This window comes from Rhinopithecus roxellana, chromosome 11 (assembly GCF_007565055.1).
Source record: "Rhinopithecus roxellana isolate Shanxi Qingling chromosome 11, ASM756505v1, whole genome shotgun sequence".
Lineage (NCBI taxonomy): Eukaryota > Metazoa > Chordata > Mammalia > Primates > Cercopithecidae > Rhinopithecus > Rhinopithecus roxellana.
Genome location: NC_044559.1, coordinates 85,392,735 through 85,419,485, shown reverse-complemented (window position 1 = coordinate 85,419,485; position 26,751 = coordinate 85,392,735).

The window sequence follows — 26,751 nt, the reverse complement described above, 5'->3', positions numbered from 1 at the left end:
TTCTGTCTTCACAAACAATTCTCAGAAGATGCAGAATGACACACAAATACAAGAATTCAACATTGTTAACTATTTTAGCTTTATTGACAACTATGAGAAACTAACCAACAACAGAATTTTCAAATGCATATAAATTGTGGTGTTAAGCGTTATTTTAACTTATCTCAAAGGAGTGTTGCTCTGTTGCCCAGACTGGAGTGCAGTAGTGCAATCTTGGGTCACTACAGTCTCCACCTCCTGGGTTCAAGCAATTCTCCTGCCTCAGCCTCCCAAGTAGCTGGGATTACAGGTGTGTGCCACCACACCTGGCTAATTTTTGTATTTTTAGTAGAGACTGGGTTTCCCCATGTTGGTCAGGCTGGTCTCAAACTCCTGACCTCAAGTGATCCTCACCTGCCTTGGCTTCCCAAATTGCTGGGATTACAGGAATGAGCCACTGCACCTGGCCCCAGAGTATTTTCTAATATTTCTTGTAATTCTTCTTTGACACCTTGGCTATTTAGAAGTATGTTGTTCAATTTCCATATATTTGGAAATGTCCCCAAAACCCTTTTCTTGCTGATTTCTAGTTTTAATTGTGTTGTGACAGGATAATATATTTTGTGCAATTTCAGTTTTATGGCCTGGTGGACCTGAGGAATCTTCCATGTGCACTTGAGAAGAATGTGCATTTGGTGGTGTTGGTTGGAATGTTCTTTAGGTATGTTTTAGGTCTATAGTGTTGTTCAAGTCTTACATATCTTTGTTTATCTTAAGTCTAGTACTTCTTTTCATCATTCAGAGAAGGCTATTGAAATCTCTTATTTTTGAAAGTCTCCTTTTTAAAAACAACTGTCAATTTTGATCTATGTTTTTTGGAGACTATCTTGTTTATCACATACATGTTTTCAATGGTTATATTTTTCGGAGGGACTGATCCTCTAATTATACAATGACCCACTCTGTTTCTAGAAATATTTCTGTCTTAAAGCTTATTTTGTCTTATAATAATGTAGCTACTCTCACTCTCTTATGCTTTCTGTTTGCCTCAAGCTTGCATTCTTCCGTCTCATTTTTTCACTTGCAACGTATTTAAATTTTTTTTTTTTTTTTTTTCTTTGAGATGGAGTCTTGTTCTGTTGCCCAGGCTGGAGTGCCCTGGTGCAATCTTGGCTCACTGCAACCTCTGCCTCCTGGGTTCAAGTGATTCTCACATCTCAGCCTCCCAGGTAGCTGGGATTACAGGTGCCCACCACCATGCCAGGATAATTTTTTTTTTTTTTGTATTTTTAGTAGAGATGGTGTTTCACCATGTTGGCCAGGCTGATCTCGAACTCCTGACCTCAAGAGACCTGCCCACCTTGGCCTCCCAAAGTGCTGGGATTATAGGCATGAGCCACTGCTCCTGGTCTAAATCTTTAAATTTCAAGAGTTTACCTTTTAGACAGCTTATACTTTGGCACTGTTTTATACTTCGGTATGATGATCTCTGGCTTTTGTTGGACTATTCATCTACTTACACATTTCATGTTAGAATTAATGTTGGTGAATTTATATCTGCCATTTTGCTATTTGTTTTCTGTATGTCTTACTCATATTTTTTTCCTCTGTAGTGCCTTTAATTCCCTCATTTGCAATAAGTAGATATTTTCTTCTGCATTTTATTTTTTTAGTTAGCTTTAGTGACAGCTCTAGAGTTTTCAACATGCATATTAACTCATAAGAATCTACTTTAGATTTATTGGACTTTTGTTCTAGAGAAATATGACAATTTTACTCCAATATAGTTATGTTCTCTCCACCCATATTTGTGCTATTATTATCACATATATCTATATATGTTACAATCCTGATACAGTGTTATAATTATCACTTTTTATCATCTCATGGCTTTTAAAGAAGCTAAGAGAAGAAAGGAGAAGATATTTTACATAATTTTTATATTAATATTCTTATTTACCATTTCCTTTTCTTTTTATCTTTTTACGTATGGCGTTGGCTTTTTGCTCCACCATGTTCTCATTACTTTCCTCCTCCTTTTGGTTGTCATGTTCAATATATTATTTTTCTATATGTTACATTCCCAGTGATATCATTTTAAAGCTATTGCGTTGTGCTTTTATTTTAAAAATTGGTTGATAGTAAGAGAAAAAAATTAATTATATCTCATGGAGTCTACAGTTCCTCCCTGTGCTTGGCTATGAATGAGTAGCTCACAGGTACCCTCTCTTTTATCCTCTCTTGTTGCTCTTAAGTGACTGCAGTCTAGCACATGTGCACAGCCTTCCAGAACACTAGAGGTGAGTGTGAACTTAGTAGGTCCTCTTCGATTGTCTCTTTCCATGTATCTCTGTGTTCAGTGTTCTTGTTACTCTGTCACTTCCTTTTGTTTCTACTAGAATCTTGGAGCTGTTCGAATTCTCTGATTGCTTGCATTACGACCTCTGTTGTTTGTGACTTTGTGCCTGGACATGGATTCCTCCTCAATGCATTGCAAAGGCCTTCTGGTCCCACTGGAATACATCATACACAATTCAGACCTGGAGGAAAGTTTGGAGGCTCCAAGTCCCCTGACTTCCCTGCATGGAGACTGCATTGCAGAGCAGACTCTGGAGGAGGGATTGGAACCATCCATCTTCATTGGATGCTATGTCCCTCTGGAATATACTTCTGCAACTCCGAGTTGAAGGAATGGAGGAAGCCTTTGGTTCAAATGCCACAGCCCAGCCCCCCACTGTCTTTAATAAGGTTTAGAGAATTATCTTGAATAAATGTTTCTCGATTTAATTTATTCCCTTTGGTCAGGTTCCAGATAATTTAAAACATTGTCTAATGATTTTAACTAGTTCAGTAGTTGTTTTCTATGGAGATCCTCATACAGGCATTCTGGCAGTTACCTGATTACCTTGAGATCTGTCATTTTCCTGTTTTCTATCTGCCACGTGTGTTCTGTAAACCCTCTTCTTTCTTTTGAATTAATCAAATGTTATGTGTTATTTTCTGTAATTGGCTTTTAGCTGTATTTTACTGCTTTGTTATTTTAGTGGTTGCTTTAGGGTTTATAGTTCACATCTTTGTCAGTTTTCTGTCATGTAATATTATAATACTGCATATAAGAATCTTACAATAATATACTTCTAATATTGCCCCTCTTAATCTTTTTGTTACTGATATCACACTTTATATTTCACTCTACATTGCTAAAATAGGTAGACAGATACATAGATACATAGATAGATACCACATAACTAACACTTAACCACTTTAACAATTATTTTATTATAGTTTTGCCTTTTTAAAGTTTCTTGTATATGGAATTAGATACTGTGCAGCCATTTGAATCTACCTTCTTTCACTTAGCAAAACACAGTAAAAATTTATCCGTATTGTTGCTGCATAAATCCATAGTTCATTTTTATCATGGAATAGAATTATATTGTATGAATTGACTATAGTTTTTCTGTTTTCCAGTTGAAGATGACATCTAGGTTATTTGTAGTGGTTGACAATTATGAATAAAATGCTAAATATATTTGTGTACAGGTTTTCATCTGAACAGGAATTTTCATTTCTCTAAGGTTCGTACTTAGGAACATGATGCTGAGTATATGGCACATGTTTATAAGAAACTTCCAAATTGTTTACAAGAATAGTTATATTATTTCATGCCTCCACCAAGGAGGAATGAAAGTTTCAAATATTCTACTACCTAGACAGCATTTGGGAATGCTGGTGTTTTGAAATTTTAGATAAATTTTGACATAGCAATGTATCATTGTGGTTGTAATTTGCCTTTCTCTAATAATAAATGGCATTGAGCATATTTCATGTGTTTATTTGACATCTGTTTATATTATTTCATAAAATGTCTACTCAGATATTTTGCCCATAATTAAGGGCTATTTGATTTCTTTTCTTTCTTTTTTTTTGACAGGCGTACCTTATTTTACTGTTCTTGTTTCATTGTGTTTCACAGATTTTGTGTTTTATAAAATTATTATGATTCTTGTAACTTTTACTTTAGGTTTGGGGTACATGAGCAGGTTTGTTACAAAGGTAAACACATGTCATGGGAGTTTGGTGTGCATATTATTTCATCACCCAGGTATTAAGCTAAGTACACCATAGTTATTATTATCTTATTGTTGAGCTTTAAGCATTATTTCTATATTCTGGATTCAAGAGCTTTGCAGGAAATGTGACTTGTACATTTGTATTCTCCCAGTCTGTGACTTGTCTTTTCATTTCCTTGATAGTGTATTTTAGATAGCAAATGTCTTTGATTTTGTAAATTTTCTTTTATCCATTTTTTAGATATTGTACTTTTAGGTTGTATCTAATAAGTCTTAGCCCAAAGTTAGGAAAATTTTCTCTTCTGTTTTATTCTGAAACTTTTGTTATTTACACTTTAGACTTAAGACTACAATATGCATTTGATTTAATTTGTGTTGATTGTGAAGTATACAATATGATATTATTTTTGTTTCTACATGGATGTCCAATATTTGAGCAATTCTAATATTATTGAATTTTTTTTACCTTTGTCAATAATCAGTGGACTATATTTTGAGGGTTTATTTCTCAGCTTTCCTTTCTGTTCCACTTTTCAATATGAACTTTTTTATGATATCACTCTTGCATTATAGCTTTACAGTGAGTCTTAAAAATGATATTTATCCTTCAACTTTGTCCTTACTTTTCAAAAATCCAGTTTCGGTTTTCTGCATATGGTTAGTCAGTTTTCCCAACACCATTTATTAAATAGTGAATCCTTTCCCCATTGCTTGTTTTTGTCAGGTTTGTCAAAGATCAGATGGTTGTACATATGTGACATTATTTCTGAGGCCTCTGTTCCATTCCATTGGTCTATGTATCTGTTTTGGGACCAGTACCATGCTGTTTTGGTTACTGTAGTCTTGTAGTATAGTTTGAAGTCAGGTAGCGTGATGCCTCCAGCTTTGTTCTTTTTGCTTAGGATTGTCTTGGCTATATCGGCTCTTTTTTTGGTTGCACATGAAATTTAAAGTAGTTTTTTTTATACTTCTGTGAAGAAAGTTGATGGTAGCTTGATGGGAATAGCATTGAATCTATAAATTACTTTGGTCAGTATGGCCATTTTCATGATATTGATTCTTCCTATCCATGAGCATGGAATGTTTTTCCATTTGTTTGTGTCTGCTCTTATTTCCTTGAGCAGTGGTTTGTAGTTCTCATTTTAAAGTCCTGTCTGATAATCTCAGTACTCTGATTTTTAGTAGTTAATTCATTTCTATTAAATGTAATAATTGATATGAGTGGATTTACATCTGCTCTTTTGCAATTTGCTTTCTAAATGTCTCCTGAATTAAAAAAAGTTCTTCTTTTTTGTTCCTTCATTACTGCCTTCTTTTAATGTACCATTTTTTTTTCTTTGCTGATTATTTACTAGACCATTTTGAGTTATTTTCATAGTGGTTACTCTAGTAATTATAATAAGCAACTGAATTTATCATCCTGTTGTATATAAGTAGTAACTTAGTTCCAGTAAAATATAAAAACTTTCATACAATTTAACCTTATTCTTTTTCTCAAATTTTTCCTGTTTGCTTTATGTATATCTCTATATTATAAACTCAACAATATAGTATTATATAATAATTCTTCTTTTATGCAATTGTCTTTTAAACCAGTCAGGATAAAAGAAAAAATACATATTCATGCTGTCTTTCAAAATTTCTGCATAATTACCCTTTCTGATACTTTTTATTGAATTAGAATTACTGACTTGTTATTTTCTTTCATATAGAAGGACTTTTTCTACTACTTCTAGTAAGGCAGATTAAGAACAAATAATTTCAGTCTTTGTTTATCTGAGAAAGTCTTTATTTTGCCTTCAGTTTTGATAGATGGTTTTGCTGGGTGTAGAAGTATTGCTTGAAGTAGTTTTCTTTCAATGCTTTGAATATAATACTCCGCTGCTTTCAAACATCCATTGTATCTCTTAGAAGCTACATGGTGTTCACATTGCAGTTTACGTATGTGTAATGAGCTGCTTTTCTCTTCAGTTTTAGAGGTTTTCTGTTTTTCTTTGTCTTTTGGCCTGCTTTACTTAATTTTTCAATATGTTTGTAATTGCTGCTTTGAAGTCTTTGTCTGATAAGTCGAAAACTACTTGAGAAGGGAAAAGTACCCGTTTTAGCAGTTGGAATTAATAGGTTAAATGTTTAAATGTGGATTTTATAAATTTTTAATTTATTGAATTAAAAATTGGTAAATGAACTTAAAATTAATTGATCACTTAATTTCAAGTTATTTAGTTTTTGTCAATTTTGTATATTATGAATATTAATGTACCAAGAATATACACAGTATAAAACCTTTCAGAAATTTCTACCCAGAAAACAAATCCTAAGAATTAGAACTAGTTAAGCAAGAGTTTATGAAACATTAGAATGTAACCCACTGGGCATTTTCCAGTAATGTCTAATACTACTACAGGCACACCTCAGAGATAATGTGTCTTTATCTTCAAATCACCACAATAAAATGAACATTGCAACAAAACCAGTAACAGGAATTTTTGGTTTCCAGTGCATATAAAAGATATGTTTATATTACACTGTAGTCTATTAAGTGTGCAATAACATTATGTCTAAAAAACAATACACATACTTTTGAAATACTTTGTTGCTAAAAAAAAATTGCTAATGATTGTCTGAGCCTTTAGCGAGTTGTAATCTTTTTTGCTGAGGAAAGGTCTTGTCTTGATATTGATGACCGCTGACTGATCAAGGTGGTGGCTTCTGGTGGCTGTGGCAATTTCTTAAAACAAGACAATAATAAATTTTCCTGCATCAATTGACTCTTCCTTTTACTAAAGATTTATTTGTAGTATGTGATGCTCTTTGAGCACTGTAAAATATATATCAAAATTGGAGTCACTTGTCTCAAACCCTAATGCTGCTTTGCCTACTAAGTTTGTGTTATATTCTAAATTGATTGTTGTCATGTCAACAATGTCCACAGCCACTTCACCAGGAGTAGATGCCATATCAAGAAGTCATATTCTTTGCTCATTCATAAGAAGCAACTCCTCATTAATTCAAGTTTGATTATAAGATTGCAGCAATTCAACCACATATTCAGGCTCCACTTCCAATTCTAGTTCTCCTGCCATTTCTACCACATCTACAGTTACCTTGTCCACTGAAATCATTTTGTAATTTTTATTTTTATGTTAAGCTCTGGGGTACAAATGCAGGATGTGCAGGTTTGTTACATAGGTAAAGGTGTGCCATGGTGGTTTGCTGCCCCTGTCAACCCATCATCTAGATATTAAGCCTAGCACACATGAGCTATTTGTCTTAATGCTCTCCCTCCCCACCACCCTACCCCCCAACAGGCCCCAATGTGTGTTGTTCCCCTCCCTGTGTCCATGTGTTCTCATTGTTCAGTTCCCACTTATAAATGAGAACATTCAGTGTTTGGTTTTCTGCGCCTGCATTAGTTTACTGAGGATAATGGCCTCCCACTTCATCCATGTCCCTGCAAAGGACATGATCTCATTCCTTTCTATGGCTGCATAGTAGTCCATGGTATATATGTATCACATTTTCTTTATCCAGTCTATCGTTGATGGGCATTTGGGTTGATTCCATGTTTTTGCTATTGTGAATAGTGTTGCAGTGAACATACGTGTGCATGTATCTTTGTAATAGAATGATTTATATTCCTTTGGGTATATACCCAGTAATGGGAGTGCTGAGTCAAATGGTATTTCTGGTTCTAGATCTTTGAGGAATGGCCACACCATCTTCCACAATGGTTGAACTCACCTTCCCACCAACAGTGTAAAAGTGTTTCTATTTCTCTGCAACCTCACCAGCATCTGTTGTTTCTTGACTTTTTAATAATTGCCATTCTGACTGGCATAAGATGGTATCTCATTGTGGTTTTGACTTGCATTTCTCTAATCTGTCTTCCACTGAAATCTTGAACCCCTCGAAATCATACATGAAGGTTGGAATTCATTTCTTCCAAATTCCTGTTAATGTTGAAATTTGGACCTCCTCTCATGAATCACTAACGTTTTTAATGGCATCTAGTGTGGTGAATCCTTTCCAGAATGTTTTTTATTTACTTTGCTTACATACATCAAGAGAATCACTATCTATGGCAGCTATAGGCTTACAAAATGTATGTCTTAAATAATAAGACTCTAAAGTTAAAATGACTGCTTGACACATGGGATGCAGAATGGACATTGTTTTAACAGACATGAAAACGTCATTAATTTTCTTATACATATCAATGGGAAATCTTAAGTGACAAGGTACATAGCCAATGATCAGTATATTTTGAAAGAAGTCTTTTTTTTTTTTTTTTTTCTGAGCAGTAGATTTTAGCAGTGGCCTTAAAAATGGTTAGTAAACCATATTATAAACATGTGTTTTAATTTATGTTTTGTCTGTTTATAGAGCACAAGAAAAGTATATTTAGCATAATTCTTAAGGGCCCTAGGATTTTCAGAATGACAAATGAGCATTGGTTTCATTTTAAAGTCACCAAATATATTACTCTTTATTGAGAGAGTCAGCCATTGAAGTTTGAAGACAGGCATCAGTTTCTATCTGGCTATGAAAGTCTTGGATGGCATCTTCTTCCAATAGAATGCTATTATGTCTACATTGAAAATCTGTTGTATACTTGTACCCACCTGCAATAATTGTCTTAGCTAGATCATCTGGATAATTTGCTGCAGCCTCTCCATCAGGGCTTGATGTTTCACCTTCTACTTTTATGTTACAGATATGGCTTCTTTCCCGCAACCTCATGAACCAAGCACTGCTTGCTTCAAACTTTGTCAGCTTCCTTAGCTCTCTCAGCCTTCAGAGAATTGAATGAAGGCTTTGCTGTGAATTCGGCTTTGGCTTAAGGGACGATTCCAGCTGGCTTGATCGTCATCTAGATCACTTAAACTTTCTCCATAACTACAATGAAACAGTTTTGCTCTTTTGGTTTTAACCATTCATATGTTCACTGGAGTAGCACATTTCATTTCCTCCAATTATTTTATTTTATTTTATTTATTTATTTTTTGAGATGAAGTCTCGTTCTGTCGCTCAGGCTTAAGTGCAGTGGCATGATCTCAGCTTTCTGCAACCTCTGCCTTCCGGTTCAAGCAATTCTTGTGCCTCAGCCTCTGGAGAAGCTGGGATCACAGGCACATGCCACCATGCTCTGGCAATTTTTGTATTTTTAGTAGAGATGAGCTTTCACCACGTTGGCCGGGGTGGTCTCGACCTCCTGACCTCTTTTCAGTAACTGTTTGGGGCAACTGGAGCAAGAGGCCTAGACTTCAGTGTGTCTCTGCTTTCAAGATGTCTTCCTCATTGAGCTTAATCATTTCTACCTCTGGATTTAAAGTCAGTAATGTGCGACTCTTCCTTTCACTTGAACACTTACAGGCCATTGTAGGGTTATGAACTAGCCGAATTTCAAAATTTTGTTTCAGAGAATAGGATGTTCCCAGGAGAGGGAGAGAGATGGGGGGCATCCAGCCATTGGAGCACTCAGAACCCGCACAACATTCATGGATTAAGTTCACAGTCTCATATGGGCATAGTCATGAAGCCCCAACACAATTCCATTAATTACATCAAAGATCACTTGTGAAAAATGACCTTCATAGATATAATACTAATGAAAAAGTTTGGAATATTTGACCCAGATACACAAAGTGGTAATACTGTTAAAAGCATGGTGCTGGCAGACTTTCTTGAGTTATGGTTATCAAAAACCTTCCATTTGTAAAAAATGTCCTATCTGTAAAGCTCAACTAAGCAAAGCACAATAAAATGAAGTATGCCTGTGCCAATGTCTCATATTAACATTGTTTTTCAAAAGCTTTACCGCCTTTTCCTGACGCACTGCCATGACGTACTTACCTGCAGCTATGTAAACTGAAACCAAACCACAATATGAGATTATGAGTATTTATCATTTTTCATTCTAATTTGTAATATTAATTAACAATGTAATATTGGTTTCATTTTTATTTTTTGCAGAAAATATTAAACTATTTTGTACTTCAATTATGACAAAATTCAAGTCACAGATTTATTTCCAGTTCATAGTAAAACAAGACTGTTTTACTTATCAATTGGATAAAATATTTCTTTATTTCTTTTTATTTTTTTCTAATACCCAACTTTTAATTGTACCAACTTTGGTGTAGAATTCCCTCACAAGCTGCAGTTATTCTAGTGAGCCCCAATGCTTATTCCCAACCCTCTGCATACAACAGAGGAGCCATGAATCCTCAGTTAAAAAAAAAAAAAAAAGAACTTTATAAGTCCAATTTGTGTCCTGAAGAAGATGAATACTTTGTGTTTTTCTTTAAGAAAAGAAACCTCCGAGTTTTAACTGGGCATGTAGCCATCATAAGTGCAAACCACACTTCTCAGAGTCCCTTTTAGCCAGGTGCTGTCATATGATGAAGTTTGGACCAATGGAATATGTGTGCAATTCCAGAGTCATCTTCTTAAAGTTGTTTGCCCTGGATTTTTCTTGTTCTCTTCTGATGGTGGGGAATGACATGAACCACAGCAGATATCTTGGAATTATTAGCAGGGTGGAACCATCCATCTGCAAAAGACCCTCTTCTACATTTAGACTTTTACATGATAGAAACACAGACATCTATCACAAAAGTTATCACTGCAGAAACTGCAAGTTCACAGCATTAATTCATCAACATATTCCAGGCACTGCTGATAGAAAATGATATTATTTTAGATCAATGGGTTTTTAAACACTTTTTTAATAAAACAATCCAATATACAAAACAAATAATGGTCAACCTGTTGAAGTAAATCTGCCCTTTCTCATCCACTTTAACCTTAGGTAGTTCTTCAGTTGTTCATGGGAAATCTAGGAACATTCTGATCATAGTATCAAAAGCACTGTCTTAATAATATTCATGTAATGTTTTATAATCTCAAGCCATTTTATCTGCTTTATTTATTATTTATTTGTTTACAGACAGAGTCTCACTCTGTTGCCCAGGTTGGAGTGCAGTGGTACAATCTCGGCTCACTGTAACCTCTACTTCCTGGGTTCAAGCAATTCTCCTGCCTCAGCCCCTCAAGTAGCTGGAATTACAGGCACACGCCACCATGCCCAGCTTATTTTTGTATTTTTAGTAGAGACGGGGTTACTCCATGTTGGCCAGTCTGGTCTTGAACTCCTTACCTCAGGTGATCTACCTGCCTCAGCCTCCCAAAATGTAGGGATTAGAGGCGTGATCCACGGCATCCAGCATCTGCCTTTTTTATAAGCCTCATAATAAGTTTGAAAAATATTTTTCTTTCAACTTTACAGGTTAGAAACTTTGTGTTGAGAATAGTTATATATCAAAGGCCAAACATATAACTACCGAAGAGATGACTGACAAAGAGGGAAGAGTGGTTTTTCTACCATTCTTCCCATGTGCCATAAGAATTATGAATAGTTGTTAGCTAGCATTTAAGGCTACTTAATAAGAAATACATATATATATAACTTAGATTTGAGAATAAATAAAGCATTGCTGCTAAAATCAGATTGTTTCCAATTATGAAAATATAAAGTACATGAATATTGAGAGCATAGAATATAGAAAAATAACATAACTATCTTATACTTTCTATTTAGTTTACAATTTTTAAATTATCTTCTCTATTTGTTTTAACAAAAATATTTGGAATATCAAATAATACCATTTTATTACAACTACTTTTAATTTGTTTAGAAATTTTAGTAAAGAAGAGAAAATATGAGCTATAATTTTATTTTGCATTCAAATAGCACAATGTGATAGTGAACTTGACACTCAATTCACATTTTGTAGCTAAACACATAGGCTTTTCATTCTTGCGTTCTTTCTGTGTAATACTTTCCCACATACAAACCATCAATAAAATCTCCAATCAGTAGTAAAATGCAAATATTCAAAAAGTGTTACAACTCATTATTATTGGTATTGAGTGACTAATAACTGTCTTTTGAGTATCTCTAGATTTTGCTATATTCTATTGTTGGCAAACTTTTTCAGTGACAAAATGATCCAAGAATACTTTAAAAGAATCAGAAGAAAGTAGGAGTACCATTACACCTGAAATTTTGTTGAGTACCATCCTGTCTTTGGGTGGAAAATAGGTTATTTAATATGTATCTGCTACTTTTGAAATGTATTTTTTAATTTGGAATTCAGATATATTCCAGTAACAAAAGTAATATTCACTTGAATTTATAAGCTTAATCAGTTAGATATATTCAAAGGAGAAACTGATCTGTTTTCATAGAATTCTCTACTGATCATTTCTTTAGCATTTGATGTAAATGGTAGATGTCATTCTTCATTTGCCCTATTGAGAATACTTTCTTAAATGAATAAAAAGTAATTTTCTCATGATTGCCCTGGGAAGAATGACTTGGTTCAAGATATATTTTAGCTGATAAATACTATGAAATTATTTTGAACTCTGCAGTATATTCATGGACTCTTTTATATATCCCCATATGGAAAATGCAAATATCTTTAACCTTTTTTTGTTGGATCAGCTTAGTATTGAATGTTCTTGTTCTTAGTCACTAATATAAAATGTAATATCTTAAGTCCTTATGGTGCTCTAGGTAGCAATGTACATGATATTATCCATTAGACAATAAATAAGTAAATAAATGCTGTAAACCTGTGTACTATGTACTATATATATACACAATATATACATATATAGTATATATAGTTATATATAGTTACTATGTATAGTAATATATATTGTATGTAGTATAATATATAGTATTTATTACTAATGATATATTACTATATAGTATAGATAATTACTATATATATTAAACTATATATAGTATATATAGTATATTTCTTATATATTTGTATATATAAGTATTTGTATAGATATTTATATATTTGTGTATATATACTAACTAGTAACTATAGTAACTATAGTTACTATATACTATCTATAGTAACTATATAGTATATATAGTGGTATATATAGTACATAGGTCTACAGCATTTATTTACTTATTGATATATAAATGTGTGTGTTCCATATATATGGAATATATATGTATAAGGAATATACATATTATATGCAAATATGTATAAGAAATATACTATATATACTATATAACTATATATACTATATATTACTATATAGTATACCATATACTATATACTATATATCACCATATATACTGTATATACTAAGTTAATATATACTATATATTATAATATGTATACTGTAATATATAGTATATGTATAATTATATATATAAAAACAACTTTATAAACAGTCCTTTTGGAGTTTTCCTCAGTAACCCTTAGTGAGTGGTCATCTCTTTCCCGCCAAGTTCCTCAGGGAGGCAGCACGCCAGTTGGCTTGATTCATCATTATATATTCATTCAACTATAGATTATAATATTATATATAATATATAATGTTATGTATACATATATTATATATTATATATACTATATACACGTATATTATATATACTATATATACACATATATACGATATAATAGTGTATGTTATATAATATACTATTATAAAATATGTAGTATATATACTATATATTATAGAGTGTTATAGTATATATTCTATAGTATATATAGATATAGTATATATAGAATATATAGTATATATTCTATAACACTCTATAATATATAGTATATATACTACAGTATATATAGTATATATAAATATATGTAGTATATACATTTACATTTACTACTATAATATAAATAGTAGTATATATAGTGTGTATATATAGTACATAGGTCTACAGCATTTATTTACTTATTTATATATAAATAAGTGTGTGTTCCTTATATATATGGAATATATATGTATAAGGAATATACATATTATATGCAAATATGCATAAGAAATATACTGTAGATAGAGCACTCATACTTGACTTACAAAATAAATATTTTTCAATGTATGTTGAATGTATATCGGTGCACCCTTATATACATATGATTTGTATTAGACATTCAAAAACTTAATTTGGATTATGAAACTGTTTCTTTAGTAATGAATACAACTTCCTGAGCGGGGACCCCTTTCTAGAGCTGCTGACTCCAGTTATTAGGACCAGGTACCTTGCCTTGGTACTTTAAGCTTAGCTGTTGCTCATTTTAAACTGACTACATTCCTACTCTATGCATTGCTTACAACTTTATAAACAGTCCTTTTTGGAGTTTTCCTCAGTAACCCTTTGTGCGTGGTCATCTCTTTCCCGCCAAGTTCCTCAGGGAGGCAGCATGCCAGTTGGCTTGATTCATCAAATTCCAAACCCCTTGGGTTGGGTGAATGATGGTCCCCTAAAAATGCCCAAATCCTAATCCCTGGAACCTGTGCATATTGTACCTTACACGGCAAAATGCACTTTGCAAATGTGACGAAGGTTCTTGAAATGAAGAGGAAATCTTATATTATCTGAGTGGGCCTGCTGTAATCACAAGGGTCTTCATAAGAGTATGGCAGGAAGGTCAAAGTCCAAGAGAGAGGGAGATGTAAGGACTTAAAGCAGAGGTAAGAGAAGAGAGAGGATGCTGCTGCTCGCTTTAAAGATGGAGGACGAGGCTTCCTAAGGAATGCAGTCAGCCTATAGAAGCTTGAGAAGGCAAGGACCCCCGGAAGTAATGCAGACCTACCAACATCCAGGTTTTAGACTTCTGACCTCCAGATTTAAACCACTAGATTTGCAGTAATGTGTTAAAGTAACAGGAAACTAGTAAGTGTGCTTTTAAAGACATCCCTTTTCAAGACAATTATTCTTTTTATCACATCTCTATTCTGTTAAAAATAATCTGTGCTTTAATGTAAATTTTTATACCTCTCATTCGAAGTCTATCCTAAAAATGTAGCTTTTAAACTTGCATTAAAATATTCAGTCATATTTAGGGAAAGATAAGAGATGGAAATGATAGTTACATCAAAGAAGTTAATGCCACAGAAATTCCACTGAGAAGGATTACACATAATCATAAATCTATCCAATTCACACAAGTTTTGTGTTCTTTGAAATGTATTTAAAGGTCTTTGCCTGAGAAAAGGATGCTGAAGGCTGTCACATTCCAGAGAATTATTTCCAGTTTGTACATTTCTAAATGCAATTTTCTAAACTAAGTATAAAATCGTATTTAGTTATTGGGAAATATATATTTATAAAATAACATGGAAATAACCTCTAGGAGTAAAAAGACTCCAAGACCCAGTAAGGGCCAAATTTTCATTCATAACCGAGTAAAGACAATGGTTACTTCTAGGCTTGTGAGGTTTTTTCCTGTATATAACAAAAACTGTTGTATACATTTTGTTATATAATAATTGTTATATACATTTTGTTATGTAACAATAACTGTTAGAAATGAGAACACTTAGCAAGGTCTAGAGCTGCTCAAGTTGCAAAGCAACAGGGGTGTTGAAAAGTCATACTATCACCTCCTCTGAAGAGTCTTCCCTGAAAAGTTTTACTCTTACCTCCTCTGAAGAGTCTTTCCTGCTTGCATCCAAAGTTCTAGTAATTTAATGTTTCCAAATTGGGAAAGATTAACATCCTATTCTCTTCCCCCATAGCCTTTTGCACATGGCTTAATCATAATACTGCTTAAAATATTAATAATGAGATGGGTTCTATATAGAGTTCTATACTGTGGCTGATACTGTGTTAAGCATTTTATACCTATAATCTTATTAAATACAACAAATGTTTGTCACTTTTTAAAAAAAGTAAATAAACTGAGGTTAGGTAACTAGATAAGTATCAGAACTTCAACTCAAATCCAAGACCGCAAAGGTCAAAACACTGCTTTTAACTCCCATACTCCACTGACTGGTCATATTGTATTTTATCCGTTGTTTACCTGTGTATTTGATGACCCAGTCTGAGATCAGAGATTATATCCTATATGTTAGTATTTCTCATTCATGGAACTTTGCAATGATACATAATAGATGCTCAACAGACATATGAAAGAGCTTATAATTTCCAAGTTGTTTTGAGACTTTGCAAGAGGTTTAGTTAGGATGTACATTACGTAAAGATTCTATTAAAACCTGTCCAGGTATTTTAAAAGGAGAAAAACCCCTATCAGCTTTGTCTGACATCATTGCAATCTATGCAATCTGCCTTAGACAAAATTAGGATAGAGAATCAATTGAGCTTGATGTAGAAATTAAACCTTTTAAGCCATAACCCCAAAGTAAGATAATAACATCTTACATGCTATATAGAAGTCATTTGACTAGGGCATGCTAGCTAAATTACCTGGGCCTAGGCCTTGAGAATGTCTAGGTGTTTTAGATTTTCATCATAACTTAATTTAAAGGCAAGGGTTTATTTTAAGCAGAGGAAACTTTAGAATGTAGAGGACTGACATACTATTTCCCAAAATAGTGTATTACAAGTGTGCAGCCTTGTCCAGATGGTGCAATGTGTATTTTACATATTTTGACATCTGTGAATACAAAAATTGACTTGTTATCAAAATAAGCAGAGAAAAATAATTTCCATGTCATCATGAGAAAAATAGTAACTGCTTCTTTTGGTGTAATTTAAGGAAAGAAGAGAGAAACCAAGGGAGACACAGAGAGAGAGAGAGAGAGAGAGAGAGAGAGAGAGAGAGAGAGAGAGACTGAGAAAAGATAGTGATAGACCAAGAACTAATGCACAAGCTGAAATAGGTGTAAGAATGCATTATATTTCAATTATCTCTCCTAAACCATTGTACTCAGCCTATTTGGATGTATGCCTTTTTTTCTTTTCTCTCTTTATTTTATTTTATTTTATTTATTTATTTATTACAAAGCATCATTAAACCTGCAAGCTCAAACTGGCAAAAAAATATATACTACGAGGTTATAAATATAGAGTATATATTCAAATTCCCAAGAGTAAAACAGGCTTTTTTCTTTGTTGTGGTTTTATATTCTGAAGTACGTATTCTGAGTGCAAGCACATGCTGAGTTATCTGGAATATACCATCCTTTAATTGTCTCCAAGATATTGTGATTAAAGGCATTTCACAGTCTCTTGAATGCCCAGAAAAAGTAATTGACTTAACATATTAAAATACACTTTAACCATTTGAGTGAAATTTACATTTAAAGAAATATTAAATCTAAGCCTATTAACTTCTTTTTATGATAGAAAATGTTTTCACTTTGTTCCCTGAAAGACTAAATTTCTGTCCTCCCCTGTTGAGGCACCTTTAGTTACCCACAGGCAATTTAAAACCTTCTCAAATCTCAGTCTGCTGGTATTTCTAGGCCTCTCTAGGTTCTACAAAACAGTGTATGTAGTTGTTCCTCAATCATTTTATTGTAGTGTACTGCCTAAACACTCACCAGAGACATGGAAGATTGATATGGTATGATTCTGCCTTTTAAAAAGTACTGTATTGTTGTGACACCTTATATAAAATAAGGCATTTTTATTATTTTTGGGTCAGTAATTTTACAATGCTGTATCATATGAATCTCTAACATGCAGAAGTCTACAATATTAGTCATTTTCTAAGAAACTCTTGACTTAAGAACTGGCTTATTTTAGTTATAGGGACATGTTATGCCTAACTGCAGGTGCATGGATAAAAATTAACATATAAGAAAAATTGAAATTTTACCAGTACAACCATTCAAAAATCACAGCTTTTACAAATAGTATGCTTGAGAGTACTTACACTTAACATGCAGAAGAAAACTGAACAGAAGTAATGTTTCAAATTATATATGTATATACAATTATATATAATTGCAGTTATATGTAAGTAACTGCAATTATATATATACAAATTCTATATATATAATTTTAATTATGGTAAAATACACATAACACCAAATTTATCTTAACCATTTTGTGTGCACGGTTCAGCAGTGCTAAGTAGATTCCCATTACTATACAACAATTTCCCATGTCTCATTTTATCTTGAAAAACTGAAATTCTTCACCCATTTAACAATAACCCCCTAATTCTCCCCTCCCCTCACCCCCTGGTGACCTTTGCACTATTTTCTGTCTCTATGAATGTTACTACTGTAAATACCTCATATGAGTGAAATCGTGCAGTACAGTCATCTCTTAGCGTCCATAGGGGATTGGTTCCAGGACTGCAGATACCAACATCCACAAACACTCAAATCTCTTATGTAAAATGTTGTAGTATTGCATATAACCTACGCACATCCTTGCATGTATAGGAAGTCATCTTTAGGTTACTTATAATACCAGGTAAATCCTATGTAAATAGTAACACTATACTTTTTTAGGGAATAATGACAAGAAAAAAAATGTCTGTACATGTTAATTCTTTGTTTCTGGAATATTTTCGATCGTGGTCGGTTGAACTGACAGATGTACAAACCATAAAAATGGAGGGCTGTCTGTATTTGTCTTTTAATAAGCTTTATTTCTAGAGAAGTTCACAGAAAAATTGGGCAGAAGGTACAGAGATTTCCCTTATGCTTCTTTCCCTATGTATGCACAGCCTCCCCCACTGTCAACAACCTCCACCAGAGTGTCGCATTTGTGCAACTGATAAACCTGCAATGGCACATCATTTTCACCTAGAGTCCATAGTTTACATTAGGGCTCATTACTGGTGTAGATTCCATGAATTTGATCAAACGTATCATGATATGTATCCACCATTATAATGTCATACAGAGTAGTTTTATGATCCTAAACATCCTGTGTTCCAACTGTTCATTCTGTCCTTTCCCTGCCCCCTCGAAACCACTGATCTTTTTTACTCTCTCCATAGTTTTGCCTTTCCAGAGTGTCATACAATTGGAATCGTACAGTATACAGTCTTTTCAAATTGGCTTTTTTTCACTTAGTATCTTACCCATTGAATACATATTACATTATGTTACCCATTGAATACATATTACTCTGTTAAGTTTTCTGCTTGTCTTCTCATGGCTTGATAGCCCATTTCTTTGGTATACTCTCTGAGATTTACATTCCTAGCTAGAGGTAATTTTAAAGCTCTCCTATTTATATTTGAAAGTTTTGGATGCAGCTGGAAACCATCATTCTCAGCAAACTATCACAAGAACAGAAAACCAAACACCGCATGTTCTCACTCATAGGTGGGAACTGAACAGTGAGATCACTTGGACACAGGAAGGGAAAGATCACAAACCAGGGCCTATTGCGGGGTGAGGGGAGGTGGGAGGGATAGCATTAGGAGATATACCTAATGTACATGATGAGTTAATGGGTGCAGCACACCAACATGGCACATGTATACATATGTAACAAACCTGCATGTTGGGCACATGTACCCTAGAACATAAAGAATAAAAAGAAAAGAAAAGGAGAAACCAAAAGTTTAGTGATTTTCAAGAAGTCAGGATATAAAAAGTAAAGAAAGGGGTCTCTTTGATATTAGTGTAAATCTACCACCCTATGTCACCCCCAGGATGTATTATAAAAAATTTTGTCAGCAAAATATTCAGAGATTTGCTCATTGAAAGTGTTTTTCATTGCTTTAATTGCACAACATACTGTAAACCCTAGAAATAAAGTTTCCATACAAAAAAAAAGAAATTTTAAGGTACATGACTTATACCCTAAAATATATATGTGCACCGTTTACTCATTTTATTTTCTCATTCATTATATCTCAAATATTGGATTGACGTTATCAGCTGAAGGGAGAGAGCCATCCATTGTCCGGGTGGACCACAGTTTAAGATGCTGTAAACATCTGTCTTCAGATTTTTGTGTAGATGAAAGTTTTCAACTCTTTTTGGGTAAATTACAAGGAGCATGGTTGCTGAACTGTATGACAAAATATGTTTAGTTTTATAGGAAAGCACTGACCTGTCTTCCAAAGTGGCAGTATCGTTCAGCCTTTCCACCAGCAATGACTGAGATTTTCTGTTGCTCCACATCCACACCAGCAGTGGGTGTTGTCAGTGTTCTGGACTTTGACCATTCTGTTGGGTGTGTACTGGGATCTCCTTGTTTAAACTTTCATTTTCCTAATGACATATGGTATGGAGTATCTTTTTATATGTGTATTCGCCATCTGGATATAATCCAGAAGTAATCAGTGTAATGTGTTTATGGCTAGGCTGCTAAAATCACTGTTAATAACTTATGATGCCTTAATTTCAAATAATAGAAATTATACATGTAAATTGTTTCAATAATGGAAGGACTTATTTTTATACTTAAAAGGAGCTGAGGCAGAGTGCCTACAGGGCTGGTTAATTCAACTGCTCAGTGCCATCACAGGAAGCCACATCTCTTCCATTTTACATTGTCCATGATCGGTGTTTGATTGCCTTTTGCTAACTTCCTCCTGTTTGAAAGATAGCTAACCAAAATTCTAGGTGGAAATGCAGATACATTAATATTGAGCAGACAAAAAAAGAGAGGCCTTATTTTCTTTCTTATTGGTATCTTTTAATTGGTGAGGATACCTTTTCCAGCACCAGCCACATACTTAACATTCATGACTTATTGCCAGATAGGGCCACATTCCATGGTAAATTAATCACCTCCAGGGAGAATGTGATCACCAGGCTACATTAAGATCGATCAGTTAAGCATATGGCATCAGGAAACCTATTGCAAAGGAAGAAAGAGATGGAAAGAAATGTTAGAAAGAAAAACTAGAGGGTACACAATGCTATTCTACAATGTCATGTAAAATAAGTACCTAGTGAATAGGGTAGTAACTAAATTTCAAATGATATAAAAAGTATAGTTGTTTATTTTATGTAATTAGTGCTTTCTCAAAACATTGATTAACATCACTCACTAAGATGAGAAATTTTTGTAGCGATAACCACGTATTTTAATTTCATGAAGTTAAAATGTGTCTTGAAAGAACATAGACTAAAAGATCCAGTCTATCCTTGCATTTCTCAACATACCACCCTTCTCCCTCCCAAATAATCGGGAAGTGATCTATCTATATGTATTCAATATTTAAGCTCTGGGCTTTACACATTGAAAACAATCTGATATTTTACAGTCTAAAACTATATCCCTTACAACTAACCACTGGTTTTCTATTGACTCATTTTTATTACTGTTCATTATCAGAGGCGTTAAAATGTTTGGCAATCTGGCGGAAATCATTGTTACATATATATTTCCCTAAGATAAAATTAAATGTGAGTAAAATATGTATAATGTACATTTTATGAACAAAGAAAAATATTTATTGAACACAAATCTGTTTAAATAATTTTTTGTCTTAAATGACACAAAGTCAGAAGTGCATCCCTTGACAAATCTACTAACACTTGGAGAACATGCAACCTAGCTTCATCCATGCTCTATCTGTTAAAAGAGGGGGTTGTGTTCCCTATTTCTATCATCAGACAATTTGAAAAGCTTTTCCCACAAATGAAAGTTTAGCTAAATCCTAGCTTTAACAGTCAACATGCATTTCATTTTAGTTTTGCCCTTGACTGGATCATAACTTTCACATAACCTCTGCTCCAAGGTCTCTCACAGAAGGTGTATAGTATGAATGACACTATCATTCTTACATCAAAGTTTCTATTTTCAAAATGGAATAGCCTGCATGTAAAACTAGGTCAACACTGATATAATTCTACAGGGCTTCTCCTTCCTTTTAAGTTTAAAATAGTTCAAAAGAGATTGCATGTGGCCCCGCTATCTGTAGCTCAGTAGTTGGTGAGTGATAGTACATTCTCTGAGATTTGCATTCAACCAGGAGGTAATTTTTTTAAAAACACTCACACCTATATTTGAAAATTGGAGAAATGACTCATACCCTAAAATATAGTGCCCCATTTTCTCTTTTAGTTTCCTCATTCATTCTATCTCAAATACTGGATTAAAGTTAAAGTTCTTGCATTGTGTTATGAGAAGACAAAAAGAGGTAGATGCTCTGAAAAGGTCATACTTGGTTTTCTAAATAAAGGAATTTTGCAATACTCATGCATTGAAACTAAGCTAGAAATATTTTTTGAAGAAGATTTTAAATCTTCTTCATATCTAAGAAAATTTATTTTTTTTCCTTCCCTAGGATTTTTTTTTTTTTTAAATCATAAAACATTCCCTCCTTAAATAGCCCCCATTCTGTTGTGGAGAAAGAGAGCAGCTGTTGGCCTGTATTATCCACTTCTGAATTTTCACCCTTATTCAGTTTTACCCAAATGCCAACCTAAAAGCTATTATGAACAAATTATCTCAGCCCTTATCCAAGACTCTAATATGAGTCATGCTAATAAAAACAAAGAGATAGATAAGTTTGTATTAAACAGTCATAGGAGACACCAAACTCTTTTTCTAACGTATACATTTTCAGAAAACTGCAAGAATATTATGCTAATTCAGAAAATATCTCCTCCATTCTTTTGGAATCTTAAAAAAACACATCAGCATTATTCTTATTCTTATTGTACTATCATTATTGCTATTATCACTACCTTATGCGATACAATGGTGGATTATCTCAGAAAATGCGAAAGGAAAAATAAAAATGAAAAAGAGGTCTACTCTGAAGGCTTTTTATCCTAGGAATGCTCATTTACCTAGCCACGGTTGAAACGTATATCAAAAGTGGTTGGTGGGACGTCCTTCATGACTTTAATTCTTTTGCTTAAGGGGACTTTAGGCAGGAGTCACATCATATCTTTCTTTGGAATTACCACGTGGTCTTAAACTGGCCATGTGAGGTCGTTAATCCGTTGAACTCATTTGCAAATCACTGGTGGGAGGAAAGAAAGGAAAAATTATCTCAAAATGAGACACCAAAGAGCTGGAGAATATTGCTTTCCTCATAAGTAGCTCCTTTATAGGGTGTTTACATAGTTGCTTTAAAATTGCCATAATATTTCTAATTGTGTCCTAAACAATATTTTACATCTCACCCTGTTTTTCCTGTTTAACAGAGCCATTTCCATGATTTGTTGGCTCATTTTTATGTTAAATATTTTAACAAGAATGGCTTCCTGACATCAGGGAGTCAGTCAGATATAATGGAGTTCTACTAACAAGCCTCATAAAAATATAGAAAGCAGATAATAAATCAGACTTATATACTTCATAGATAATAACTTGAAATTTGGAATAATTAAGTATCTATCACACTACAGCATTTGTGAAACATTAAGAGCTTGGTGCAAACAGAAAAAAATGTCAACCCATATTTAAAGCTGATTTCCTTTATTAAATCAAATAACCAGGTCTCTATGCTGACACATTGGCCATCCTAACTTAGAAATATAGTATAGAGTCCTGAGGGTAACTGCTGGAATTATGACTATTTCCCGGTGTTCTTTTGGAAGCTGGCTAGGTAAATAGAAGCGATGTCAAGTAATTTAACCACAGCTGGTCAGGACATTTCATTAGCAGCATTACTATCAATCCTTGGTTATAAGAGTAAATGGAAATCCTATGAATTATTAATAGCTCTCAGAGCTGAAAACATGGCTCACACTTTGCCTTAGGGAAAGAAGTTTGAGAAAGGCAAAGAATGACTGAGAATACTCATCCTTTTTTTTTTCAACAGGAGTTGATTTCTCTACTCAAAAAAATATCCACAACGTTGAACCCTTGATATAAAACCTGATACTGAGTTTTCCACAAGGTCACCTATATTTAAGTAACATGTTCAGGATTATATAACATGAGAGTTAAAGCGGAATAATGAGAGTAACCAAAAATTGCAGTGCTAATGATACTTTGATTTGCATGGCGTTTTTCATCAGTTAATTCAAAAACGATTGAATCTCTTAAGAACTGAAATGTTTTTAAAGAAAATGGCTGACTTTCAGTTAAAAGTTTACTTTTTTAAAAAACCCTGAAACTTCTAGTTTAGTCCTATATTCAAACATAAAATACTCCACTTAAAAAACCTTGCCCCTGGTATGCTGTCAAGGGCCTTCATGTTTTAGTTTATATGTATATATTCAAATAGGAATTCACTTATGTTTGTTTAAAATGTATTAGAAAAAATCAATGTGTGGTCAGTACACATTGCATGTGAATAGTAAACAAATATTTAGTGTGTGAATATAGTCATTGATCCACTCATTTTTACCAAGCGATTTCTAGTTGCTAATGCTAAACTATACTTCATATTGCCAATGTTTTACCTGATTTTAGAGCAAAGCCACATGACCAAAACCAAAAGGGAGAAACAGGTCTTCTATTTCTATATTTATAGCCATTTACATTCACAGATGTATATACATAAACAGTCAAGTCTACCATCATACAAATGCTTAGAGCATGTTAAATTAAACCCCATCAGGGTACAAATCAGTTTTCCTATTGTAGCTTTTTTCATTTTATTTTTCAACCATAAGGAGTACAGAATCCTAATCAATTCTAACTCATCAAATTTTAGCAGAGTAGTTAAAAGAACAGACTGAAGTATGAGACAACTTAGATTTAAATCTTGACTGCCACTTAACAGACTCTGTGAACGTGGAAAGCTACTTTAAGTTTTAGATCTCATTTCTCTCATGTCTAAAATGAACATAGAAGCTCAGAAAGCCTTGGAAAGAGTAATTGCTCAAAAACATTAGCTGCTGTTAGTGAAATGATTATTATTTCACAAATTTTAGCTTTCAATTATTATTTCTTACAGAGACTTGAGGAAGCCAAACTAAAGCAAAATTAAATAAACAATCTCAACGAGTTTATAGCTTAACCAAATACGAAAATAAGAAAGTTAGAACATATTAAATTAATTTGTAATTCAAATAAATAGGCTAACCACACTGAAAGTTTACTTAGTGTTCAATGAACAGGGGTTCTTAACTTTATTTAGTCCATTTTGCTTATCTTTACCTGTCTGAATAGTGCTTTATATGCATAATGTGCAATATGCAATATGTTTATATAATAAACAAACAAAAACTTTCTCTCTGTGAAATCCTGAAGACTTTTATTTTAAAATTGAAATATAATTAACTTCGCATAACATTTATTTTCTAAAGTATAAAACTTAGTCGATTTTAGTATATTTACAAGACTTTAAAAACGTTACCACTATCTTGTTTTAGAATGTTTCATCACCCCAGAGAGAAATTTCATATGTATTAGCAGTCACTCTCCCTTGTTTCCTCCTTCCCCCCCCCCCCACCCCAACCCCTGGAAACCCCTTATCTATTTTCTGTCTCTATAGATTGGTCTATTGTGGGAAACTAATATTAATGGAAGGATTCAAGATGTGGATTTCTGTGCTTTGATTCTTTCATTTAGCATGATGTTTCCAAGTTTCATCCATGTTGTAGTATATATCACGACTTCATTTCTATTAGTGGTTGAATTGTATTCTGTTTTATGGATATGCCAAATTGTGTCTATCAGTTTATCTGTTTATCCACTGATGGGCATCTGAATTGTTTCCACCTTTGGATTTATGAAAAATGCTGCTAAGAACATCTGTGTGGCCAATATTATCACTTCTCTCAGGGATATATGTAGAAGGTGAAATACTGTGTCATGTGTTACTGCTATGTTTTAACTTTTTGAGAAACCACAAAACCATTTACCCAAGGGGCCACACAATTTTTCATTCCCATAGTAATATGAGTTACATTTTCTCCATTTATCTGTCAACACTTGTTATTGTCTGTATTTTTCATTAGAGCCATTCTAATGGGTGTGAAGTGGTATCTCATTGTGATTTGGATTTACATGTTCCTAGTGTTAATCATGTTTAACATTTGTTTTTGTATTTATTTGCTATTTACATATCTTCTAGAGAGAAATATCAATTCAAATCCTTTGCCAATTTTTATTGGGTGGTCTTTTATTGTTGAGCTATAAGAGTTCTTTATATGTTATGCATATAAACTTTTTCAGATATATAACTTACAAATACTTTCTTCTGTAGGTTTTCTTTTTCTTGATGACGGTCTTTGAAACATGGAAGTTTTATATCTGTGAAGTACAACTTATTTATTTTTTATTTTGCTGCATGTTAAATAAGTAATTGCCTAATTCAAGGTCATGAAGACTTAGACCTACGTTTCCCTCTATAAACCTTATATTTTTAGCTTTTAACATTGTCTTTAATCCAGTTTGAATTAATTGTTGTATCTGGTGTGGGTAAGGGCTCAACTTTATTCTCTTGCATATAAATATTCAATTGTCTAGTAACCATTTATTGAGAAGGTTTTTATTTTTGTATTGGATTATTTTGGCACACTTGTCAAAAATTAGCAATAAATGTAAGAGTTTATTTCCGGAATCTCAATTCTATTTTATTGATTCTTATATTGATTCTTATGCCAGTACCACACTGTCTTGATTACCACTTCTGTTATAACTTGAAATCATGAAGTGTGAACTTCCTGACTATTCTTATACATCGAGTTTCTTTTGATTATTCTAGATTCCTTGAATCTTCATATGAGTTTTTAGATCAGCTGATCAATTTGTGAGAAAATGGCTAGCTAAGATTTTTGGTGAGTGTGACGTTGAAAATGATCTGTAGACCAATTTGTGGAATGTTACCATCTTAACAATATTAACTCTTTCAATTCATGAATATGGGATGTCTTTTCCATCCATCCATCCATCCATCCATCCATCCATCCATCCATCCATTATAGAAGTCCATTCCATCATAGTCTCCTATAATTTCTTTCAATTATCCTTTTTTTAATAACATTAAGACATTCGGAGTACAAGTCTTGCATTATTTTGTTAAGTTTATTCGTAAGTATTTAGTTCTTTTTGATGCTCTTGCAAATGAAAGTAATTCAT